Below are 22,368 nucleotides of genomic sequence, written 5' to 3' on the forward strand. Positions count from 1 at the left end.
GCTGTCAAACCTGACTTTCTGTTTACGGAGCTGTCAGTAGGTCATACACTCTTGCAGCAGGATTTCACAGGTTATTTATGTCTCAGAACGTGTTACGTGTCCGATCTCAGGCAAGGTACGATAGGTAAACACCGCAAACGGTTCAAAAAAAGGCAACTAGACTTACTGAAACCACAGTCCTATACTCCGAAGGAAAACCAACAGTCCTAATTGCTGGGCAGACACAGCGAGGGAGTTATCGCTTCGCTCGGGCTGATACATATTTGTGCAAAGGCACTCCTGAAAACCAATTGATATTTGGCGTGAGTCAGTAACTGGTCTCTGTACCCGCATTTGTAAGCGATCTAGAGAAAGACTGGGTGGGGAGAGGAAAGGCAGAGAGGATTTACTTACTACTTTTAAGTTGTCTCAAGGCTTCTATTCTCCACATGCTATATGGGTATGAGAAAAAGGCAGGTCTGATAGTAACCCTCTGATCTGGTCTTAGTGACATCCACACCTTAGGGAGGACCAGCCGAGGCAGGGAGACAATATTCCTTCCTTTTCCATGTATTCTTGATAGCTGTCATTCTGGACCATCATTTCTACACCAAGGCAACCCGAGGAGTGAGAAGGAGAACTGCAGGGAAGAGAGGAAGAAAGAAAAACTTGAGAAAGAACAAAAAGAAAAACAAACCAGAAGCAAGAAAGCCTCGCTGTGTGATCTGTGCTCCCTGAGCATTGTATGTCATGCTGAATTGCTTCTAAAATCTTGTAAGTGTGAAAAATATTTGTGTTGTCCTTTGCAGGTTTTCTCAATTTTATTCTAAAACCCTTTGAATTGCTTTTCTAATGGTTAGATAATTTTATCAGGTTAACTTCTTGTTGTTGTTGTCGTCGTTGTCATTGTTGTGTTGTTGTTATTTAGTTTGACGTAAAAATGGAGACAAAACACTGTCCTGGCTACAGACAAAGACCAGTGGAAGGAAGTGCCAAGAATGGTAAGCAGATCTAAGACGGCAGTCTAGGTACGGGTCACATTGTAGGACGTGAGGGGAAGTCCATGCAGTTGTGATGCTCAGTCATGGATTATGAGTTATCATAAGTAATGGAGCCATTAGTGTCTGAAGACATCCAAAAGGTTCCTCTATCTGCTGGGATGGGAGGCTTTTTGGAAAGTGAATTAGACCATTAAACCCAGCAACTTTCTCTTTCTCCCTGGAAGTAATGGGTGCTGATTGGATTTCAAGCTGATGAAAAAGCACTCGTGTTCCTGTCTGTGCAGGGTTGTACCTAATGGGTTCCCTGAGGTATCGTCTAGGCAACATTGAAACTTAGGGGTCTGTGACCACGCTGCACAGAAAGAGCTGCGTCTTTCTCTGTGCTTCATGCACTGCACGTTCAGCAACCAACACTCACACTTTTACGCAGCCATCCACATTTTCAAAGTTGCCTTTTAGAAAAATCATTAGCCTTCTGCAGCGGAAAGTGAGACGGCAACAAAAGTTAGAACATATGAGGTCAGATACTGGGCTGCAGCATCTAGGGAATTAACTAGGAATGGACTTGCTGTTAAAGTTCCTTTCAACCGAAGGAGCTTCAGATTTGGCTGATGGCAAAGTAGGTTCTACGATACAATTAGACCAAAGAATTCTCCTTAAACTACAAGGAGATACTGAATTCCTCCCAGTGGCATCCTTCAGGGCAAATGGGGGTCCTGGATCCACCAGCTTCTACTCCAAAGGTGGTTCAGAAAAACTCTGAAGAAAGAAGAAGAAAGGAAAAAAATAACATATGGTAGGTTTTATAGGATTATTTTTTTTTCAGATACGGAGATCTATGAACAAAGGATTGTACCTTTGCTGACTGTTGTTGTGCACTATACGCAAGTCCTGGAAAAAACACTTGCTAATTTTCAGTATGTAACATTGACAGGCTAACTACAGGTTCCTTTTGTCATCTTGCTTTAAACCCAGTGACTAGTCATCAGCGATGTCCAAGCAATGCAAGTAAAATCTATTTGCTTCATCCTACATATACTATAAATTATACTGTCAATGTTAGGTCTGCTTTTCCAAAAAATAACATGAGCTCAGAGAAAGATGTTGGAACGTACAATATACCTGTTGACTACTGACTTAACGAACTGTACTCTCAGGACAGCAATAACTTCTCTTTGGCTGCTCTCAATCCTGTATTTTCTCGTTTCCAAGAACAGGCAGAGGATGCATATTCCCACAGAAAAAAAAAAAAAAAGGAGCGTAAGGTTTAATTTAGCCGCTAGGCAACACAAGCTTCACTTCAGGATTCCATTCCTGTTCAGCAGAGTACTCAATAACGTACTTCATTTCATTTCTGTGGAACACATGTCAAGGTCTTGGTGAAGTGGAGGGGTTGTGTAGAAGGCAGGCCAGTGTGAAAACAGGAAAATGTTCTCTTTCCCTGAATTATGCTTGTTTTCGCTACTGCCAAGCAAGTTAATAACAATAGATATAAGCACAGTAACAGCGTGAAAGAAGATCTAATTAAGTGAATTGATGTGATAAAGGTACGTTCCATTATATGGTTAAAATTATTAATTCCATTCGTTTCAATTATAATCAGGGCAACGTTGCTAAAGTTTAGCTTGCGACTGAGGTAACAGAACTGATTAATGACTGTTATTGTGAATTTCTGTGACGAGTGGAGAACAGGGTCCTGAAATGTCACACCAACACAGCCTGAAAAATATATTTTTAAAATTCCTTGTAAACATCAGAGTCTCAGTAAAAGTCAAGTATTTAATCACCTAAAATGAGTGCAGGCCGTGATCTTTGTTGTCATTCGCTAGATTTGCTCAAAGAGATCACTTTTGAGAATGACTTGGCAAGGCCCTGTTTATTCCTCCTTTAAATGCAGCTTCGCTTCTGGTAATTGAGGTTAGGCAGCACAGAAGCGCGCGCAGGAGAAAGTCAGAGGGGCTCTGCAAATAAGAATGGTTCTTCAGTTCAAGTATACTGAGCGCAGTTTGGAAAAGGACATCACCAGTATCAGAAGCCAGTACATTTGGAGAGCTTTGCCCAAATCTAATGGGATAGACTAATTAATTCCTTTTAGATAACCAAGATATATTTTTATTTTTTTTAAGATGGCTAGAGGTGGGGAAACACGGTCCTGTGAGAACATGAAGAGTACCAAGCTCTGACGGGTGTCATACATGGAATGAAGAAATTGCAAGTTGCTTAAAAGCGACGTTTTGGGAGGGAGAACTGACTGTCAGTAAGGAAATACTTCATCTATCATCGTCTGGTTTTCTTCTGGGAAAAAAAAAAAAAAGCCAACCTTCAAAGGTCTGAGTATTGGCAAAACTTTCAGGCCAAGGGTGTAACTAGTAACGTCTTACCTTTGGGCAACCCTCGTAAGTCTTCCTCTGACAGTATAACTTTTTTACAGAGATTGGTTCCAGTTTTATTTGGGGTTCGTTAGCAGATTTCATTACATTTTATCACTCTGGATGAAGTGAATGTAGTTAGAGTTGATAAAGAGCATATTGGAGCTTTTTGGTCGGTGTTATTTATCTCCGCCAAATTGTTTAGGCTCTCAAGTAATCGCTAAGCAATCTCTTAGCAAGGCCTATTTCTAACATACTTAAATAATGGATTTCTTATTACTGTGTAGCTATGGAGGATTTGAAAACTACATTTACATCATCTCCATTCTGTTTGGACAGCAGAGGAAAGTATCTGCAGTTAATAAGCGTTAAGCTCCACAAAGAAGGGTTTGTAGAGATAGAGTGCACAGCCCTGGCCTTCAGCCCAGACGACTTCGGCAGCTCACCACCTTTTGTCTTCAAACATGATTTCTTTGAGATTTTTACTGCCACTAGATCTTTTTTCCCCCTTCTCTTTGAAAGGAAAAAGGCTAAATGATTAATGTTGTTTTCGACATCGGATGTGAAAGTATGCTTGGAACCCCCCCTGCGTAGAATGGCAGCACGAGAAGAACAAGAAGTGCCTGGTTTGCGTCAGGAGGAACACGCCATGCTGCTTCCACTCCCACCGCTCTCCTCAGCCTCCCACAGCCCCAGCTACCAAGTCATTAACAGGAAAGTCATGGAACGTTTAGTGAGTATGCCAAGATCCAATAGCTCTCTCCAGATAATGAGCAAGTTGAGATGAAGTGGTGCCCTTTCTGGTTCCCGTCCTTTCTTTCCAATCACTTTCTTCCACACACTGTCTAATCTTGTGGGATGGTTATATTAAAATCAATGGACGGTTTTCTCTGTTACAGATTCCGCAGGCTGAGATCTCACTGACATCTCTTTCCTTCTTGTCCATGCCAGCAAAGACCAGCATGAGGGCTTGTTCCAGAATACAGCCCTTGGAGCCCAGCTTAAGATCATGTCTTTCTCGTGTTAGTCATGGTTTTCCTCAGAGGTACAAGGAAAGCATTTCATAGAATGTAATCCTAAATTCAGCTAAATTCATAAACAAATTACAACTGTTCTTATTGTCCTGTCTGCTTATGCAGTAGACTAGTTAAATATACAGTTATATTTAAAGATATTAATAGTTAAATATACCGTTATATATAACGAGTATATAAATATACTTGTTAAAGACGCAAGCTTGCCAGGTTGCCGTTTCCTATACTTTAACTCCCATTTCATTACCCAAACCTAGTCAACTCTGTTTAACTAGAGGGTAACTGTTACTTGAATAAACATGAAGAAAAGCATCCAGTTCTGATTTAAAGCAGAAAAATATTCAGACTCTATTACTTCCCATTGACAATCTCTTGCAATAGTTAATAACCGAGTTGAAAGTACGTATGTCTTCTTTCTAATTTGATTTTTTGTCTGGCTACAGATTCCAGCCTGATGTTATCTTTATCCCCAAGACTACAAGTCCTTTGGCACCTGGTGTTTTCCTCTTATGATTATTCATCTGTATCCCTATCTTTAATTTTTTTAGAAGCTGAACAGGTCGGGTCCTTAGAGTCTAATCATTGTATGGCGATTTCTCCAGCTCCTGAATAGGAGCTGAGGCTTTTTTGCGCACCTTCTCCAGTTTTTCAGCAGACTATGAAAAATGTGGCTATCAAAAGTAAATACAGTATGTCAGTATGAGTTTCACTTAAACTATAGAGAGGAAGAAATATCACCTCCTGAGAAGGAGTCCTCCTCCGCCTCTAATGAATCGCATGTGCTTTGTGACTCTCAAATTGATTTAAGGTTTCTCACCACTCCAACCATTCTACAGGTACGCCTTCCCTCCTTGCTACGCATATTCTGTGCATCAGTCCATAGCTGGTTTCAGCAGAATCTATTTTGTTGAAGAGGCTGAATTTCTATGATTCTATGAATTCTGCAGGTAACCCGCATCCCTTTGCGGCTGCCCTATCCTCCTTGTTGTATACCAGTCCAGCAGCTTCTGTCACCTGCAATCTTGTCTGTGGTTATTTTGCATGGGCTGGACCCAATGCTGCTTCCCATGAAAGCAGTATTTCCTTTTAATTTTTAATTTCATTTTTCCATTTCCTTTTAATGATGACTCCTCATTGACGGCTACGTTGGAGGCCTATCAGGTAGCCACTGCTAATGCAATTTGGTGTGTGCTCTGCCTGTGCTATCAGAGCTATTTTAACCTGTTGATTGCTTGCTTTAAGTAGTAAATCAGTTTGGCATCCAGGAGTCTTGAAAGCCTAAATCTCATGTGATGGAAGGTAGCTGTAATGTTCAAACTCTTCCCTGCAGGCTGCACTGAGCCTAGAGCATCCCCTGCTGCTTCAATCTCGGGATGGCACGCCCAGTAAAGGAGCCCAGGCAGGGAACTGGCTGTGTAGGTTGTGTTTGGTTTTGTTGTTTCATGTCAGTCAATCTTTTTCTTCTTAGGTGTTGTTCATTCTTTTACGGAAAACAAAAAAAAAAAACCCACGTTTGAAATTGTTCTGGAAAAAAGATTTGATGTTTTCTCACAGCAATTCCATTCTTTGTCTCAACTTCTACAGCCATTTTCTGAAAGCTCCCTATTCAAAAAAGAAGATGAAAATGTATAAAATAAAGAGGATACAGAATAAACTCTCTAGTTATATTTTATATGCCAAAATATACTAACAGCAGCCATGCCTATAATGTCCAATTCAGGAAAAACATGGACATCCTTCTCAAAGGAGTAAACTTTCAAAAGTCACCTTCTCACATTTCATGATTCCAGAGGGTAGTCACTGTTAACTCACACTTACTTAAATCAGATGTATTATATTTATTCAGCTATACCCTTCAGGGTAGCACGTGTAACTGGAGTGTTTTAGCAGTTGCACTTTCCCAACAGAACATGCTGAAGATTGTGTAGGTGAGTGATCGATGCCATAAAATAGCTACTCCACTTCCGTCCTCATTCCGATTTTCCTGGTTCTGAGCACGACGTGCTGGTTTATCACTGCCGAATGATGAAATTCACCTCACTGAAACAGTACTGTGATACACAGACCTAGTTTTTTCTTCCACTGATTTCCTTCATTGTGTAGACTCTTGGTTTTGAGCCGTTTCTGCCCATTTACTAAATCTGCCCTTAGAGTTTGCAGCGCAGGGCGTTATTTCTATCTCTGTTTTACATATAGAAAATAAGACGTAGGTTGTTCCAAGGTGACAAAGTCATTGGCAAGGCCTGGCAAAAGCCTGGATGTCCTGAATTGGAGCCTAATGTTTAAACCATAAGGACATCATTCCTCAAACACTTCATCAGGTGTGCTCTACTGGAGTTTCGTAGCAGCGGTGTTTAAATCAGTGTGCAGTAGTACTATGGTAGCCTCTCCATTGCCTGGTTTAGCTGCTGTGTACTGAGTTTGGAGACGAAAAGCAGATCTGGATGTTACCATCAACGTCCCAGTGGAATGGGGAGGTGAAGGTCACATTCAAAAATCAGCTACTACCTGGGCCCACAGTTCAGCTGGGAGGAGTGGGGGGGAGGGGAATCACAGAATCATTAAGGTTGGAAAAGTTCTCTAGGATCATCAAGTCCAACCGCCAACCCAACACCCCCAGGTCTCCTAAACCATGCCCTGAAGTGCCACGTCTACACGTTTTTGAACACCCCAGGGATGGTGACTCCCCCACCTCTCTGGGCAGCCTGTGCCAGGGCCTGACCGCTCTGGCAGGGAAGAAATTTCCCTTAATATCCAGTCTAAGCCTCCCCTGATACAGCTTGAGGCCGTTTCCTCTCACACAATCACTAGTAACTTGGGAGGAGACCAACCCCCACCTCACTACAGCCTCCTTTCAGGTACTTGTAGAGAGCGAGAAGGGCTCCCCTCAGCCTCCCCTTCCCCAGGCTAAACCCCCCCAGCCCCCTCAGCCGCTCCCCAGCTGACTTAATAATTTGCATCCTAAAATCTTTTGCTGCATCCAACAAGATGAGTAATATTTTCCTTATAACTATATCAAATATATTTGTAGAACTGTCTTCTAATTCCAGAATTTATTCAGTCTGTAATTGCCTGGTGATATTATTTCCCCAAATATAATTAATTTTATTTCTTTTTTTCACCAAGTACTTTCTGAAAAGATAAACAAAAGTAGAGTTGCACTGCAAGGGCATCAGTACTGCTGGAAAACATTAACAGCCTTAATAATGCAAATAAGGCAGGTCTGAGAGTTTGTAGTTACTGCTGTTTACAGGTCTAGGTGAGATACTGGCTTAAATGGGCATTTTGTGAATTACTAAGATATGTGAGACAGCAGTAAAACAAAATTGCAATTTCTTTATTACAGGGAGGGTAGAAGGAAGAAAAAACACTGTAGGTGTAGCGTTACCAATATTCTCTTTTATTCCCAGGGGAAAAGACGCATCAATGACTCTCTTCTGCGTTGTCTCCTGAAATAGAAGACCTCCCAAGGTATGAAAGCATGTTTCTAGTGCTGTCGCTGCGATTTATCCATCCAATAGTGTAACCGTGTCATGTTACGGCTCCTTAGTTTACCTTAAAGAAAGAAAAACTTACTTTTTATTGTCTATCAGATGTACTGCATTTCCCCAACACTAGTCCACTGCAACATCTCAGTGATATTTCAGGTATCTACCATTCATTATAATCACATTAAGCTTCTCCCGATTCACTCAGCCCTCGACCTCTCATTCTTTTCTAGAATTCTGCGTCTTGTTTGTCTTTCTCTTCACTTGCGATTTTCATTTATTTTCATTAAAAGCAGTAATGTTGTTCATAATTCTGCATCTGCACTAGTCCTGCGAGCATGTTAGTTTTTAAGCAATGCAGATATTTCCTGATCCGTAATACGCAATGAAAAGGTTACCCTGTGCAACTAGATGGAAGATTAAATCGATGCTTTTGTTAGCTAGTTGAAGCTCAGGCTTTTGCTAAATTATCCAGAATGCCTTTGCCTCACCATCTGTTTCAAACGGAAATGAATCTTTGGCTTTAATTACAAATCTCTTATGAATATTACTTTCTTTTTTTTTTCCCTAACCAAATCTGCCCTTTTGGGCATTGCTTGAAATCTCCCTGTATTGTATGAAAGGTGAGTGGGGGTTGCCAGAGTGGCTGATTCCATTTTTTGTTTTTAATTAGCCTTTGTTAATGATTTTAAATCTATTTATGCACTTGCTGCAAGTTGAAGCAAAGATCTGTGTTACCAAACTGTGTTTACAAATTTGCTACAAGATACCATGTTATGAAGCAGTCTAAGTACAAACATGTTAAACCATATGGAAAATCCACCCTAATCTTGCTAAATTGTTCCAATGTTTAATTACCCAGATCATTAAAAGCGTGCACCTTCTTTCTAATCAGTTTTTCTAATTTCATGGTCTAGCTCTCAGATCGTATTATAATTCTTTACGTGTTCCCCATGAAGGTGTGCGTAGATTGAGACGAAACACAAAAATCTCCTACTTCGGGTGCTCTTCTCCAACAAAGAATTACTCATCTCTGTCAGGATTTGTCATTGAAGTGCTTGGTAGGTTGTTTTTTTTTTTTTTCAAAGAAAGGGTGAAGTCATTCTTTTTATTTTCAATTAAATGGCGGAGCGGGGAGGAGGAAATGGAGAGCTCTGGGCTGGGGTGCCGGGGGGAGTCCTTACTATTGGTAAGACCCTCTCTGGAGCTCTTTGCTTTCACCTTGTAAGGAGTGGGAAGGGGAGCTCTCCTTTCCCTTCCTCTGGTCAAGTGGCTTCCTTTGCATTCCTGTTGTCGGCAAACCATTCTCCGTTTGGTTCCTTCCAGCTGGGTTGGCCAACATTGCCCTGCGCACCCAGCTCATACTTTTCCGTTCCGCCTACCCAGCCTGAATCATAGTACTGTCCTAACTTGCATCTTCCATGGTGCAGGGCAGCAACTCCTTTTTATGATCAAGAAAGAAAAGAAAACAAAAACAAACCCAGTTACGCTTCTTGGCACATTTTCCAGCTCCACTAGAGAAGTTGGCCCTTGCTAGTCAGCAAGAAGACCTTGAGCAAGCAGAGGAATCTTTTTCCTGCCAAGCTGCCTTCCCGAGCAGAGGCCTACTTGTAGCAACGCAGTCTGGAGATGAGTCAGTGAAAAGTGGACTTAGGTAAACACTGTTAACTGACGTTACAGAAATTTCTGCCGTGCCTCCAGAGACGGCTGCATTTATTTCTTCAGCCAAGAACCACTGAAATGGGGAGGTGTTTGAACGCTCCTAATGGAAATCCTAGGGTACGTGCTGGTCTTCTCCTCAGGACTTTTACCCCTGCAAACTTCAGTTCCTAACCCTCATCATCATCAGCTGTTGGTGCCTGTCATCACAGCGCAAGCCCGCACGTAGCACTGTTTACGAAAAAGAAAGAGTTTAGCTTATTCTCTTCAAAGGATTTCCAGTTTAGAAGGGTGCCAGATTACCATCTCATCTTCTCAAAGGTATTTTCTCTCCAGAATGACCGGAGTAACTTTTATCAAAACGTACTTTATTCAAACGGGTTCATAACATTCTTAAGTTGAAAGCAGTATTTTTTTTTAAATAAAGATTAAAAGAAATGAAAAGAAGAGATGTTTCTCATTTCGTATAGTTAGCTTTCGCTCTACACAAGTTGATCCAGACAAGGCATACATAGGATATTTGTATTAAATAAAGGCCTTTAATTTTTAGGAGAGAAATTTCCCTACTCTTCCCTCGTGGTCGGTTAGACTCTACTTGTTAGGCCCATTCTAAATGTACATTTTGCACCAGCATAATTTATTAATGTGATTTTGCACCAGCATAATTAAACCAATGGAACATCCCCGCGATTCCTTCTACAGAATCTACATGTAAAGTTGTTTTATAGTAACGTTGCAAAAATTTCCCCCACACACACAGGATGTAGGTAGGTATACCTATATGGGCATCTTCTGGGGGCACAGATACCCTCTTTGCCTTCATAGGGCAAATTGCCTCACTTTAAATTACGCTTGGTAGAAGGCGGAGAATCCTTCTGCACCTTTTGAAAGCCTTTGACCATCACAACGCTCCTCCGTTACCTTCGAATTGTGTCGATCTGCCAGGCTTGCAGTATCACGGGAAGATTTGTGCAGTACTTCCCTCTGTGCTGACCACCCAGGCCTCGCAGGCCGCGTCCCGTGTTCTGTCATCTTAGCGCTCGCTGCCACTGTCAAACCGGCCCATGGGGGTTTTGCCAGTACGATTGCGCTCTGCTGAGTGCATGTACAGAAAGTGTATCCGCACTAAATGCTTCATCCAGCTTTTAAAGGAGGCCTGAGGAGGTTTAGCTGTTATTTTATAGAATCACAGAGGCAAGTATCTTCACAGTCCTCCCTTTCCCCCCTCCCCCATTTCTGTACTATATTCAGTGAGTGAAAATGATTCACCATGATTCATTCTCGTTCCCTCCCAAGCTGTGTTCTTCCCTGAAAAGTACAATATTTCTTTTCATATTCTCCATGAATACTGTGGCTGTGACTTCTGTGTTTCTCACAGAGAAGTTTAGCAGCAGCCTCTGTAAAGAACAGGCATCTGAGGAGCATGAGAGAAAAGCTGGTGTTACATCAGGAACCACCTCTCTGTACCTCTCAGAGAATAATATATCAGCTCTTGGCAAAAGGAAACACGCACTGAGAATTGTCCAGCTGGACCTTAAAGTTTCTGGGCTATGAACTGCAGAATAATAGGATTAGAGAAGCAAGAGATGGAAGATATCTGCAGAATTCTCTTCACTTCCCTGCAAATGAAGGCTACGGCTTTACACGCTTGGCCTCTGAAAAAAATAAAAAAAACATCGTCGACTGCACAGATATAATTGCCTTGTGTAAAGCAGGAAAGATGTTGATGCTTCATCCAGTTCCTCCAAACAACAAAAGCGTTTGTCTGGATTTTTACAGTAGTAGATGACTGCTTAAAACATGTACTCTCAATCACTGTCTCTGTGTATATTTAGTACAATAAAGGGCATTATGCAATAAAATATAATCCAAGAGACTTGCAAGCATTATCATATGATGTTAGCAAAGTCACTCTCACAGCAAGACAAACAGTTATATTAAGCAACCTCACCCTGGAATCTGGGCACCTTTGCTTTTCCATTCATAAATCTAACTAAATCGATGGCTTCTGAGTGTTTATCGCTAGCGTTAGGCCCTCTCTATCCACACGGTCCTTAGGAAATGGAGCTCTGAATACATGTTTCAGGTCCCAGCTGCTGTGCTTTGGGATGCGAGAAGTGCGCTCAGACTCATTAAACCTCTACAGGGCTTGGAAGCTGTTCTCGTGGTTACGCCACAGGCAACGTCGCATGTGAGACCCAAGTGCTGTAACTCTTTGGCACGAAGCACAGCGCATGCAAGAGTTCAGTAGCAGTTCCAGAGCCGACTCTAACACGTCTCCTTGTTTTTCAGCTGCTGATGAAAAGGTGCTTTTTTTGAAAAAAAAAAAAAAAAAAAAAAGGGCAGGAGTTAAACAGATGTCCTCGGAGAAGCTGAAGATGGAAATAGTTCTCATGTGAGCAATTGCACGCACACAGACGGAGGCTGCTTTGGTAGGTTTCTCAGGAGACCAGCAGCCTTTCCTACAGGTTGTGGGGAGCAGAGCTGCCTTGCTGTTTCCTGCCTTGAGATTTGTGGGCAAAACATGATAAGGTCCTTGGTGTTGAATTCTTAAGCACATAGAGGATAAAGCCCTACAGGACTACATTTCCCCAGGCCAAGAAGGAACAGTGCTTTTTAAAAACGTGGATAAGCCAGCTATGCTAGTGTGCCACTTCAATTGCTTCCACCTACAAGCAGAGATCCAGAGGCTGTCTGAAACCTGCGAACTTATGGGCTTTGTGTCCGAGAGGTTGAGTTGCAGTTGCCAGTAAATAGCAGATAAAGTAGAAGCAACTTCTGTGCCGCTGTTGACGGATGGCAGGGAAATCAGAAGGAAATATGAAGTAGGAAATTATTAGTTATTGAAGGGAGGGAAAAAGAAGGAATCTTTTCCTTTAAGCTTGCTCAGTTCTTGAATTTAACACAGCTAACCTGAAATACTCTATTTCTTTTTAACTCTGCTTCTCGTTTGCTTTTGCATTGCTTTCATCTCGAGTGTGAAATTCCAAGTCACTGTGAAAAAGCTGCCTTAGGAATATTCTTGGCAATACTGCAAGCAGAAAGTACAGGAAACCTCACACGAGAGTTTGTTCCAGCAACACTGCCATCCACGTTTCACAGCTGCAAGGACATTCAAAGCAAACCTACACACCGTACCTTCCCTTCTACAGAACCTTGCTGAGGTAGACGTACCTGAGACCGGAAAAGTTTAAGTTATGCCACAATCGCGACCCACTGAAATAAAGGGAAAATAAAATCAATGAGAAAAATTTCACAAATCAAAAAGGGGGTGAAATAGTATAACCCAGTTAGTGCATGACAGGCTGGCCCCCAGGCAGAGCAGGAAAGCAAAGGGGAAAGATTATTAAGGGCAAACGTCCCCCTGCTGTTTATTGTCACCACATTTGGCAAACATCTGTAAGTGAAGAAGAGCCGGCGCAGCGATGACTGTTGGAAAGAGGAAGGTAGCGTTGTCTCTCCAGTGGTGTTTTGTACCACCACGGCCATTCCAGTGGGCCAGTGAGGCTTTTTTAGGACATGCTGGTGGTAACTGATCATAGGTTAACTTTCTGAAAGCATGTGTAAGTAACAAAAGAGAGCGTACATATTTATGGGGGAGTTAACCTTTCCAGTACTCTTACAGGTAGCCTAATTTAGCTGCTAAGCTTTACTGCACAGGTATATAGACTTCATCAGTGAATGAAATGAAGACTGTTACTGGTACAAGATCCTAAATATCGTCTTAAGTTCTATGCTCCATCTAAAAAGTCTGTGAGCACCCTGTTTTGACCAGGAGATTATTCTTCCAGAGAAGACACAATGGGGGAGACCTAAGGCTGTATCACGAAGACCTTACTGCCTCTTGAAAAGGCCAAGCCATGTTGACTTTGCCATTAAAATAGAGGCCTTCAGTCTGAAGCTGCGTAAGAATTTAAAGGGAGTAGAGGAGATTCAGAACTTCATTAGCTGATTTCGCCCTGTGTTTAAGTGCCGTCTTCCTTGAATGACACAAACTCAGCTTTGCCTTGTATATACTGTGCTACAGTCTCCAAAGCTCCTCAGGGTGCCCCTAAAGGAAAGGTAATATAGCCAAAGATACACTGAGAAGCATACTGGCATAATTGCTCCTCTCTTTGGTTTTCATCTCAGTTTTCCTTCAAGTTGGTGCTATAACCAACACTTTTTAAGTTCATTACTCTTAGAATTGTTTTGCTTTTAGACAGTAGGTGTGTTATTTATTTATTGGCATTATCGAATCTTCTCAGTTCTCCATGGGAATTGACAGGTCTCTTTTCCTAATCTTGGTAACTGTAATAACCACGTAACCCTGAACTTGCTATTTAAGCCACTTGCGTTCATTTAGGGAAAATCATCAGAGAGGTCTCCTGCAGTTTAAAAAGATGTCTATATGGAATGGCTTATGTGTAAACAGTGAGGCATATCAGGAAATAGTTTATTAGTAATTTTATCAGTAATTTTTATGCAGAAGTCTCACTATTTTCTAATATATAATATTGGAATAACACAGATTTCACTAGGCAAATTAAGTGCTGAGTAAAACTTCTGTGAAAATGCAAAGATTTGGCTCAATAAATTAGAGTGCTCTACTACTAGCCAGAAAAAAAAAAAATGCAGTAAATGGCCAAATGCTAGGCTGGTGAATTTATTGTAAGTAAAGTGTAATTTCTAAGTAAGAATGACTTTTGATGGGCTAAAGTCTAACTGGCGCAGGGCTCGGGAATTAAAAGCTGGCCTCAACATTAAGAATGAATCACGTATAGAAATACAGTTTTGGTAGAGTTCTGTTCCAGCTCTTGGGGATACAACACCAACTCCAGAAAGGCATCCTGGAGCCTGGCTTTATTCTGTGATGCCTCAGCTCCGGTTCGATTCAGAGAGAAGTTAACTAATAGCATTTAATTATAGCTACGTCAAAGGCTTGTGTCAAACGGTGTAGGTAAGCCAAAACGGAATAAAAGTCGACTAATACGCTTCTGAGACAACATTTATTAAACCTAGGGAAATATCTACATGTATTCTTAAGGTATTACAGGAACAGGAGACGTAATTTTCTTGCAGCAAATGACTTCCAAGCAGAAAATAGTAATCATGTAGAAGGGGAAAGCATTAACAGATACTTGATTGTGCTAAATAATCCTCTCTAAAAATTTCCCTGATTGTCATGACCTTTTCTTTTTCTCACTTCGGTGATCTGCATGGTATGAGGTACTAGTTGAAATGGGCGTAAAAACAAAATCAAAAAACCCCCAAGTCTTTCAGAATGACTTAAGTAAAAACAGATGACAGTTAGAAGATAGCTATGCTAGAACAACAGCATTCATTATTAAGGACATAATATACAGCAAGCTATATAGACCACTGGGGAGAACATGGGGAAGAGGGAGTATACATTTTTTCCAGTTGTTATGCTATCTTCCAGAAAAAGAGTCACACGCACACGCTATGTTTGCAGTAATATTGACGCATGGAAAAAAAAGGGCCTGTAAAAATTTCAGCATTCAAAGAAAATGATTCCTTGGACACTGCACGCACACACACAAATCACCAACAGTCAACCTTTGTTGTTAATAGTAGCTTTCCTTGCACTTTTTTAATAAATATGAAATCTTTGAATTACGCCACATTCGTCAAACTGTTACAAAAAGAACAGAATAAACTATGTAGCTATATTTTATACAACTGAATGGATACGGCAAGGAAAATAAGTAAATCTATGTGTTAGGGTCCAAAAGTAAACATGCAATGTCTTTATTCATGTCATTTACTCATTCATGTCACTTCAAAACCAAATCCCATTCTTTCTCCTGTAGTATCTGTGCCAGGTGCTTCAGGACAAGATGCAAGGACCTACCTGTAGCCTTCTGTGCTGGCTCTTGCTGTAGTTTGCAACAGTTCCACATTGGCCTAAATCGCTGTATATATGGCATTTGACATGATGAAAAACCCTCAGTCATCTTGATGTGTTTATAAACGCCTAGTCCCTCCCTGTGAATTTTGCCAAGCTGCTGGATTTGGGGGCTTCAGATAGCATTGTGTTCCACAGTTTAGTTACTATGGAGAGGTATTTTTCTGTCAGTGCTGGTTTTCACACCTTTAATTTAATTGAATATCATCTTGTTCCTGGGCGGTGAGGTGCAGAGACAGAAGCTTCTGAGTCACCCTCTTTATCTGATTTACTTTAACATATCCATCTCGTGAGTTTCTCGTCAGAAAGCAGCGCCTCCATCTTTTCTGTCCTTGGTCACACCGGGGGTTCTGTAGCCCCCTCAATCTCTTTTGTTCTCTTAATCCTTCTGCTTCTGCAGCACACTTTGTGCTGCGAGGTAGCAAGCGCCATACAGGCTGGCTGCAGAGGGCTGCGTTGTTGCTTCGTGTAACGGAATCGCAACTTTTGCCTTCTTTATTTGCTTATTTCTCATGCATCCGACCATCTTGCTAATGCTTTTTTCACAGCTGCACATTTTTCAGAGACTTCAGTAAAGTTTATGGTGAAGTGTCAGTGAAGTATGAGAAACGGTTAACTGATTAGAAAGAGATAGAATTTACTAAATATATTAAAGATAAAAGACACTCAATAACCATTTTTGCTCCCACAGTGGTTATAACATCGCAAAGAGGAAACATATAGTTTCGCCTTGTGCTAAGGTTTTACTTTCTTTTCTTTTTCCTTTGTCTTCCTTGTACGTAAAATAAATCATCTGTGCAGAAAATGAACAGCAATGGTGTAAGTACTGAAAGCTCGTAATCCTACAGTAGGCAGTGGAAGGAGAGAGCTATCTGGAGGTAGAAGGTACCCTCAGGACTTATTACACGTACCTAGATTATTTACTTTTCTTTTAAGAAACTGCTAAAGTGTCATTTTAGCTCACTTTACATTGATGTCATGCTTGATTTGTAGACATATTCTCATGTTATATTACAGAGAGAGGTGAAAAAGATGCCTGACAATTTCCTTATAATGACAGGAACGACGTCGGTTGCTAACTGTGGCTGCCCACTTCAGGTCTAGACCAAAGGCTTGGCAAACACAGGAGCGAAGAGAATCCAGGTACAATGTGAAAGCAGCATCTTATCGCAGCAAAATCTCCAGGCAGCGAGGCAGGATTTGGTATTATTAAGTGTTGCAATGGCCAAGGGAATGAGCTGTAATAGGCAAAAGTTACCGAATATTCGTATCCACCACATATGGTAAATGTATTCTAATATTGCTTTCATATGTTGCATCTAATCAAGTGTTTTTTCCTGGGAAGGTATGGGAGTTGCAGGCTGGGAGTGGCGACGGTGTTCAACACACATTCTTAGTAGGAGAAGTGTTTGGAAAAAGTTGGCCTATCCCATTGAAATGCCGAGAAGTTTCTAGGCAGGTGAGACGTCGAGGCACTCACGAGATTGTAAACTCTGATTCTGCGTTACTCAAACATTATAAGACTTCTGTTTATTAGGTACACTGTGGTCAAAATGCAGTTTTACATCTTTGAAAGCTTACATTCTGCTTTCCTACAGCACTACCTTAGCGCTACGCAAGAGCAGGCTCTTCCTGCCGGCTTATAAAGCCATTTTACCTACTGCAAACATGAAAACCCTTTGAAATAAACAGAGCCGCAAACGAGTTCTGCAGACGTTGGATTAGGTACAAAATGCTGCAGTTTGACATGGTTACCCGTACGCCTGCACGAAGACCGCACAGGCCTCTCTTCAGTTTTGCTAGGAAACTCTTATCTACAAAAGCTTCCAAAAATCTCCATTACTGCTCAGAAAGTATCAGGACGGACTAGTAAAACTAGTGGTTTTTTCATAACTTGGCTGGAAACACCATAATGACTCTCAGCATGCAATAATATTTTCCCCTTGGAGTTTGGAGAGTAAGAGTTAAGAGAGCTCAAATCCTTTATTATTCTGGGCAGCCGTAAAGGAAAGTATTTTGTATTTGGTCGAGAGAAATTACTTAAGCGTGTATTTTAAATTGAAAGTGTTCACAAAACCAAAGTGATCTAAATTGAAACTATCATAGTTGTTCACAAGCTTTAATTTGATCAAGGAGGGGGGGAAATTATTACTTTTTTAAAAGAAAAGTATAACACCACAACCCCCCCCCTCCAGTTTACTGTCTTCGCACCCTTTTAGGAAACTGATTCTTGTACATTTTACTCCTAGAAAGTGAATCAAACCCTTGTTTAATTCATGTAGTGATGCAAATATTGCAGCTGCAGAGTTTTCTATCAGGTTTCACTGGAACGGCTATTGGATTTATGTAAACTGTCAAGGGTTGTTAGGCTTTCTGGTTTTCGTAGTATTGGTAGCTGAGTTGTTGAAGCCTAGAGCTAAAGGGAACTTCTGCATGTAGCGATTGAGGCAACCTTCAAAAATACTTATAGTCAAGAATAACGCAAAAACAGAGTAGGTAAAAGATATTATATAATATCAAGAATGTCAGAAACTTAGTATCTTATAGAAAGGGAGAGAAAATGAATGTACAATTGATGGCTTAAACGCTCATTTATTGCTTTGATTTCTACATTTAAATCAAGCACGTTTCTAAACACTGCTTTTACAGAGACTTAAGCACGTGGGGATCTTCACTCACGTCAGAGGCCGAGAATGTTGTCTGTAGCCACAGAGCGAACATGCTGCATTCAGCATTTGCAAAAATGTAATGCTTTTCCTTCCAGCACAGAGCGATCCTGGAGCCGTACTTGTTCCATTTTCTTTTGATTCCTATAATGGGAAACACGACAACGATATTTACCTCCTGAACAAGACACAGCAAGTGGTAAGAGCAAACATCCACTCTGTCGGGTGGTGGCTACGAAAATACTGTCCTACCTGAAATACCAGTAATTTATGTTTTCTGGCTCAGTGTTAAATTTATCCTCATCCCAGGTGGAGAGGGTTTCATTCTTTCCTCTAGAGGCTGACAAGGTGATTTGCATTTCTTGTGCTTTGACTTTATCTCCTCTACAAACGAGTGGCAAATTTCAGCAGCTGGCATGGCTGTTACAGTCCTCCCATTGTTTACATTAAAAGGAAAGGAGAGAAGGAAGAGGAGGCTATCGGGGGGGGAAAATAAAAGAAAAAACAAATTTGAAGCTGTAGGGAAAATAGTTATACTTTTTGAGTACAGCAACTGAAATGTATCATAAATGGGGTCAGATAAAAAATAAATGTAAAGAACAATGAGCACTTATTGTTCTGTGATTTTATGGTTTAACCTATCTGGCTTTTCCTGGGAAGAACCCCGTATGCCATGTTTATTACTAGTGACGGCTGTCATTTGTTGGTAGTCCCTCCCACATTGCTGGAGGCGATCAGATAAACAAGCCTGCTCACCTGCTATCCCCAGTTCTTACTTGTTTCCCTTTATGTCAGACCTCTCTTCCCTGCGCAGCACCCTCCAGTACTAAATTAGGAAATTCAGCCGAGATTTGTGAAATCTTTATAGACAATGAAGTACTGACTCCTTGATATATTATGTTTCTACTTTAAAATACATACACTCATGAAGGGTGGGCATTTACCCTCTTAGATATCATTGTTATTTTCAGCCAGAAGCCTTTGTTGCTTTTCTGCAGAGAGATCCCTGAGTCGGGTAGGGGATGGCTACAGATGAGTTATCGCTATCTACCTTATCTGCCCACAGCAGAGGGAAAATGATAATGCTTAATATTTCTTTTTTTCATGACCCATCATCAATCTGTGACTTTGAAAAATAAGAAGTTAAATTAATTATTCTGATATCAATTTCCCTTTGCCAGATTGTTAGACTATCCTATCCCTGCACAAAAGCCCCCAAATACCGGTCTGGGTAAAACTTGGCAGAAAAAAAGCATTGCCTCCACAGAATGACTCATTTATATTTCATTGTTCTAAGAGGTTTCCTCTGTAAATATTTAACAGATGATGTATATACCTGGATGAATATCGAAGCAGAAAACTTAAAAAACCTTGAGTGCAAACTTTCATGGTTCCTGATACAATAAACCTTTCTAATCAGAAAGGAATTAACAGCTCACTCGTAGCACAAGCTGATCAGACTTTTACAAATCGTGAGTAATTGCATAAATACTAACATCTGTCCAAATACTTGCCGTTAACAAAAAGCACGAATTAGTAAATACTTGCAAACAAAACTGCAGTAGAGGTTCACCTGCGTTCTTGCAAATGAGTCTTATTATTCACATCAATAGTATTAGGCACAAGTTCCATTATTTGAATCAAAATTCAAATATCAAATAAATCAAAGTTGTGTCTCATGATGTAGAACAGAGGAGGTGTCTGTGTATTTCCTCCACGCTTCTAATACTTGACAGCAAAAACCGTAACTATTTATTGGCGGTTGCTTTCCATTTCAGCTGGTTCAGAGGGACGGGTGTGCTTCAAGCTTATAATTTACAAAGAGGATGAAGACGACTACAAAGTAAGTAGAGCCATAGTAGCTCACAAAGTAGTGACCCAGGAAGAGTTTCGTGTGGTAGTAGATACAAAATCCAAACATTAGACTTGTAAGCACGCAGGGCCCATCAAAATTAATTGTACTTGAGTGTAAGCTGTTGAAAAGCTAAATCTCTTTGGGGAGGGATTTGTGAAAGTGCAGTATTCTTCAGGGAACTATGCAAATCTGCATTGCAATAGCCTGTTTCCTGGGGTTTCCTTAGGGATCGTAGAGAATTTATAGGAAGGTTGTATTTTTTTGTAGTTACACCGCCTTTACCAGCTGCACAAAATTCCTTCTTGAATGACTGCGTTCCATAAAAGCAATTACAGAAAATTCTGGGATTCTTATTTTCATTTCCTTTAGTAGCTCTGCAGAGACAGAGTCTTTTTAATAAGCTGAGCGTGCACATGCAGCGATAGAGAATGCCACGAATGAGCCTGCATGTTTATCCTTTACACTGAGGATATTTGGAAAATGCTATTATGTGTCCATGCACGTTCTGTGCCACTCAATTGCAAGAATGTATGTCATTTTATAAGACGTGTGAAAAAGAGCATCGAAAGATCGACTTGTGCGTGAGTTGGGTGGAACGCACAAAGGGAAATACTGGAAGCCTTGAGCGCAGTCTTTGAGGAGGGCCTGGATACCAAAGGCCATGCAGACCAGAGGTTTGATTTCTGCTCTTATCTTTTCTAGTGCTGCTGCTTAAGAATGCAGTACTCTTATCAACACAGAGAAAAAGGTCTCTTCTTTCAAAGGAACAGCACAATAAAAGCAAGCAAAACTTGACCTCGTTTATTGGTAGCACTGTTGAGATGAACTCCAGCTCTGACCCGTTTCTCCAGAGTTACCCTCGTCTGCTGTAACGATACCACTTTACTTTTTAAATCCCGTATTGCTGTACTTTGAGATTTAGAGAAGTTACTCTCTCTCTGGTTACAGACCTTGTTACTTCAGGGGCAAGCCAGCATGAGGAATGAATGAATGCACGTGACTGAGCCGAGACAAGGCATGTGCTGAAGTCATCATAATGAATTTGTGATTTTTATTTGAGTGTGTTTATAATTTTATAATTTATTTCTATAACTTTGTTAATTATACACACTTTTATGTGCGTGCGTGTGTATATACAAAGAATGATCCGCGCCAAGGTCACGTGGTGAGGGATTTGGGTTTTGTCATTTGTTTGGCAGACTGCGCTTTGCTGAGATATGATCAGCCTCTCTACGCAACATGGGAACAATAAATACAAAAGACTCTAAGAAATCAAGTTCTTACATATACAGAACCAAACCCCTTGGTGACAGAAGTTGAGGCCTTTAAGTCAATTTAATCCTTGCATAAATCAACAGAAGGGAAGTGAATTGCATTACATGAGGGTCTGGTATTTATAATCTGATTTTTTTTTTTTATTAACAGTGTATCCAACCTTACAGAACAAACTTTTTCCCCCAAGTTTCATATCTATCTGTGTCACCAAAATGAATAGAAAACTTGTTCTTCTGTTTTCCTCAAGTCAAAATTCCTTAGTAAATTTTCAATCTTCAAAACATGTAATTAATCTTGTTTGTTTGTTTGTTTTACCACTCAGGAGACTGTTAGCAGTGTTCACAGCAACACTGCGCTGGTAACAAACACTGAATCAGGTTCTCACAAAGCACAGGATTAGCTCTAGACCTGAGTTTTCAAGGGAAAAAAAACCCAAACCAACAAAACCAACTCATATCTTTTCATTTACCCTCTGCTTTCCAGCAAGTTTTAAGTTTTGCCCCAAACCGTAACGCTGACGAAACACTTAACGCCCTGACTTTTAAACAATTGTACGCCAACTGCTATAAACATAACTCTCCAGTTTCCACAAGAACAGCACGTATTCCATTCAGGCCTCTCATTTCATATAGGTTAGACTTATTTTATTCAATCCTCTTACTTTTGTCTGCCTTCAGTTTAATGGAAAATCGTTCCCCATTTTGGTCACAGATCTGCTCTGTACAAGGTTATCACATAAAACGGTTGTCTGGGGCCCGTTTTTGCCCTGTTGCCTTTCATCCCTGGCAGTTAAGATGCTACAAGCACCATCCGCAGAATACATGAATTTTAAAGAGAGAAAGCCTTGCAGTGGTTGCAGAAGGCTGAGTTCAAGCAAGGATAGGAACGGAAGCTATAACCTGAATTCCTCTTAATGAGGGGCCTCATTTGTGTTTTGATGCCTAGGTGAAGTCGTTAAGTTTTGCCACGAGAGGAACGGTGCTCAATGCAGTTGTGAGGAAGGCATTTGTGGCCCCATCCCCACAGGGCTGACACGTAGGCTAAGCATCTGCTAGCATCAGCTAAATATGCAGGGGAGAATACAAGTATTTGGAGACGCATTAGGATAAGCTTTGGCCAAGGCAGCTGAGAAAG

At 40.9% G+C, this 22,368-nt stretch overlaps 1 long non-coding RNA gene across 1 annotated transcript; it reads left to right on the top strand.

The window, feature by feature from the left end:
• The first annotated feature begins 2,840 nt into the window (after positions 1-2,840).
• On the top strand, positions 2,841-21,729 carry LOC135313186 (uncharacterized). The gene is made up of 7 exons (XR_010372815.1): positions 2,841-3,376; positions 3,872-4,394; positions 5,220-5,330; positions 7,794-7,854; positions 16,456-16,581; positions 19,883-19,947; positions 20,662-21,729. It is a non-coding gene; the product is annotated as an uncharacterized LOC135313186 (long non-coding RNA).
• The last annotated feature ends 639 nt before the right edge of the window (positions 21,730-22,368 follow it).

Source organism: Phalacrocorax carbo, chromosome 4 (genome assembly GCF_963921805.1).
Source record: "Phalacrocorax carbo chromosome 4, bPhaCar2.1, whole genome shotgun sequence".
NCBI lineage: Eukaryota > Metazoa > Chordata > Aves > Suliformes > Phalacrocoracidae > Phalacrocorax > Phalacrocorax carbo.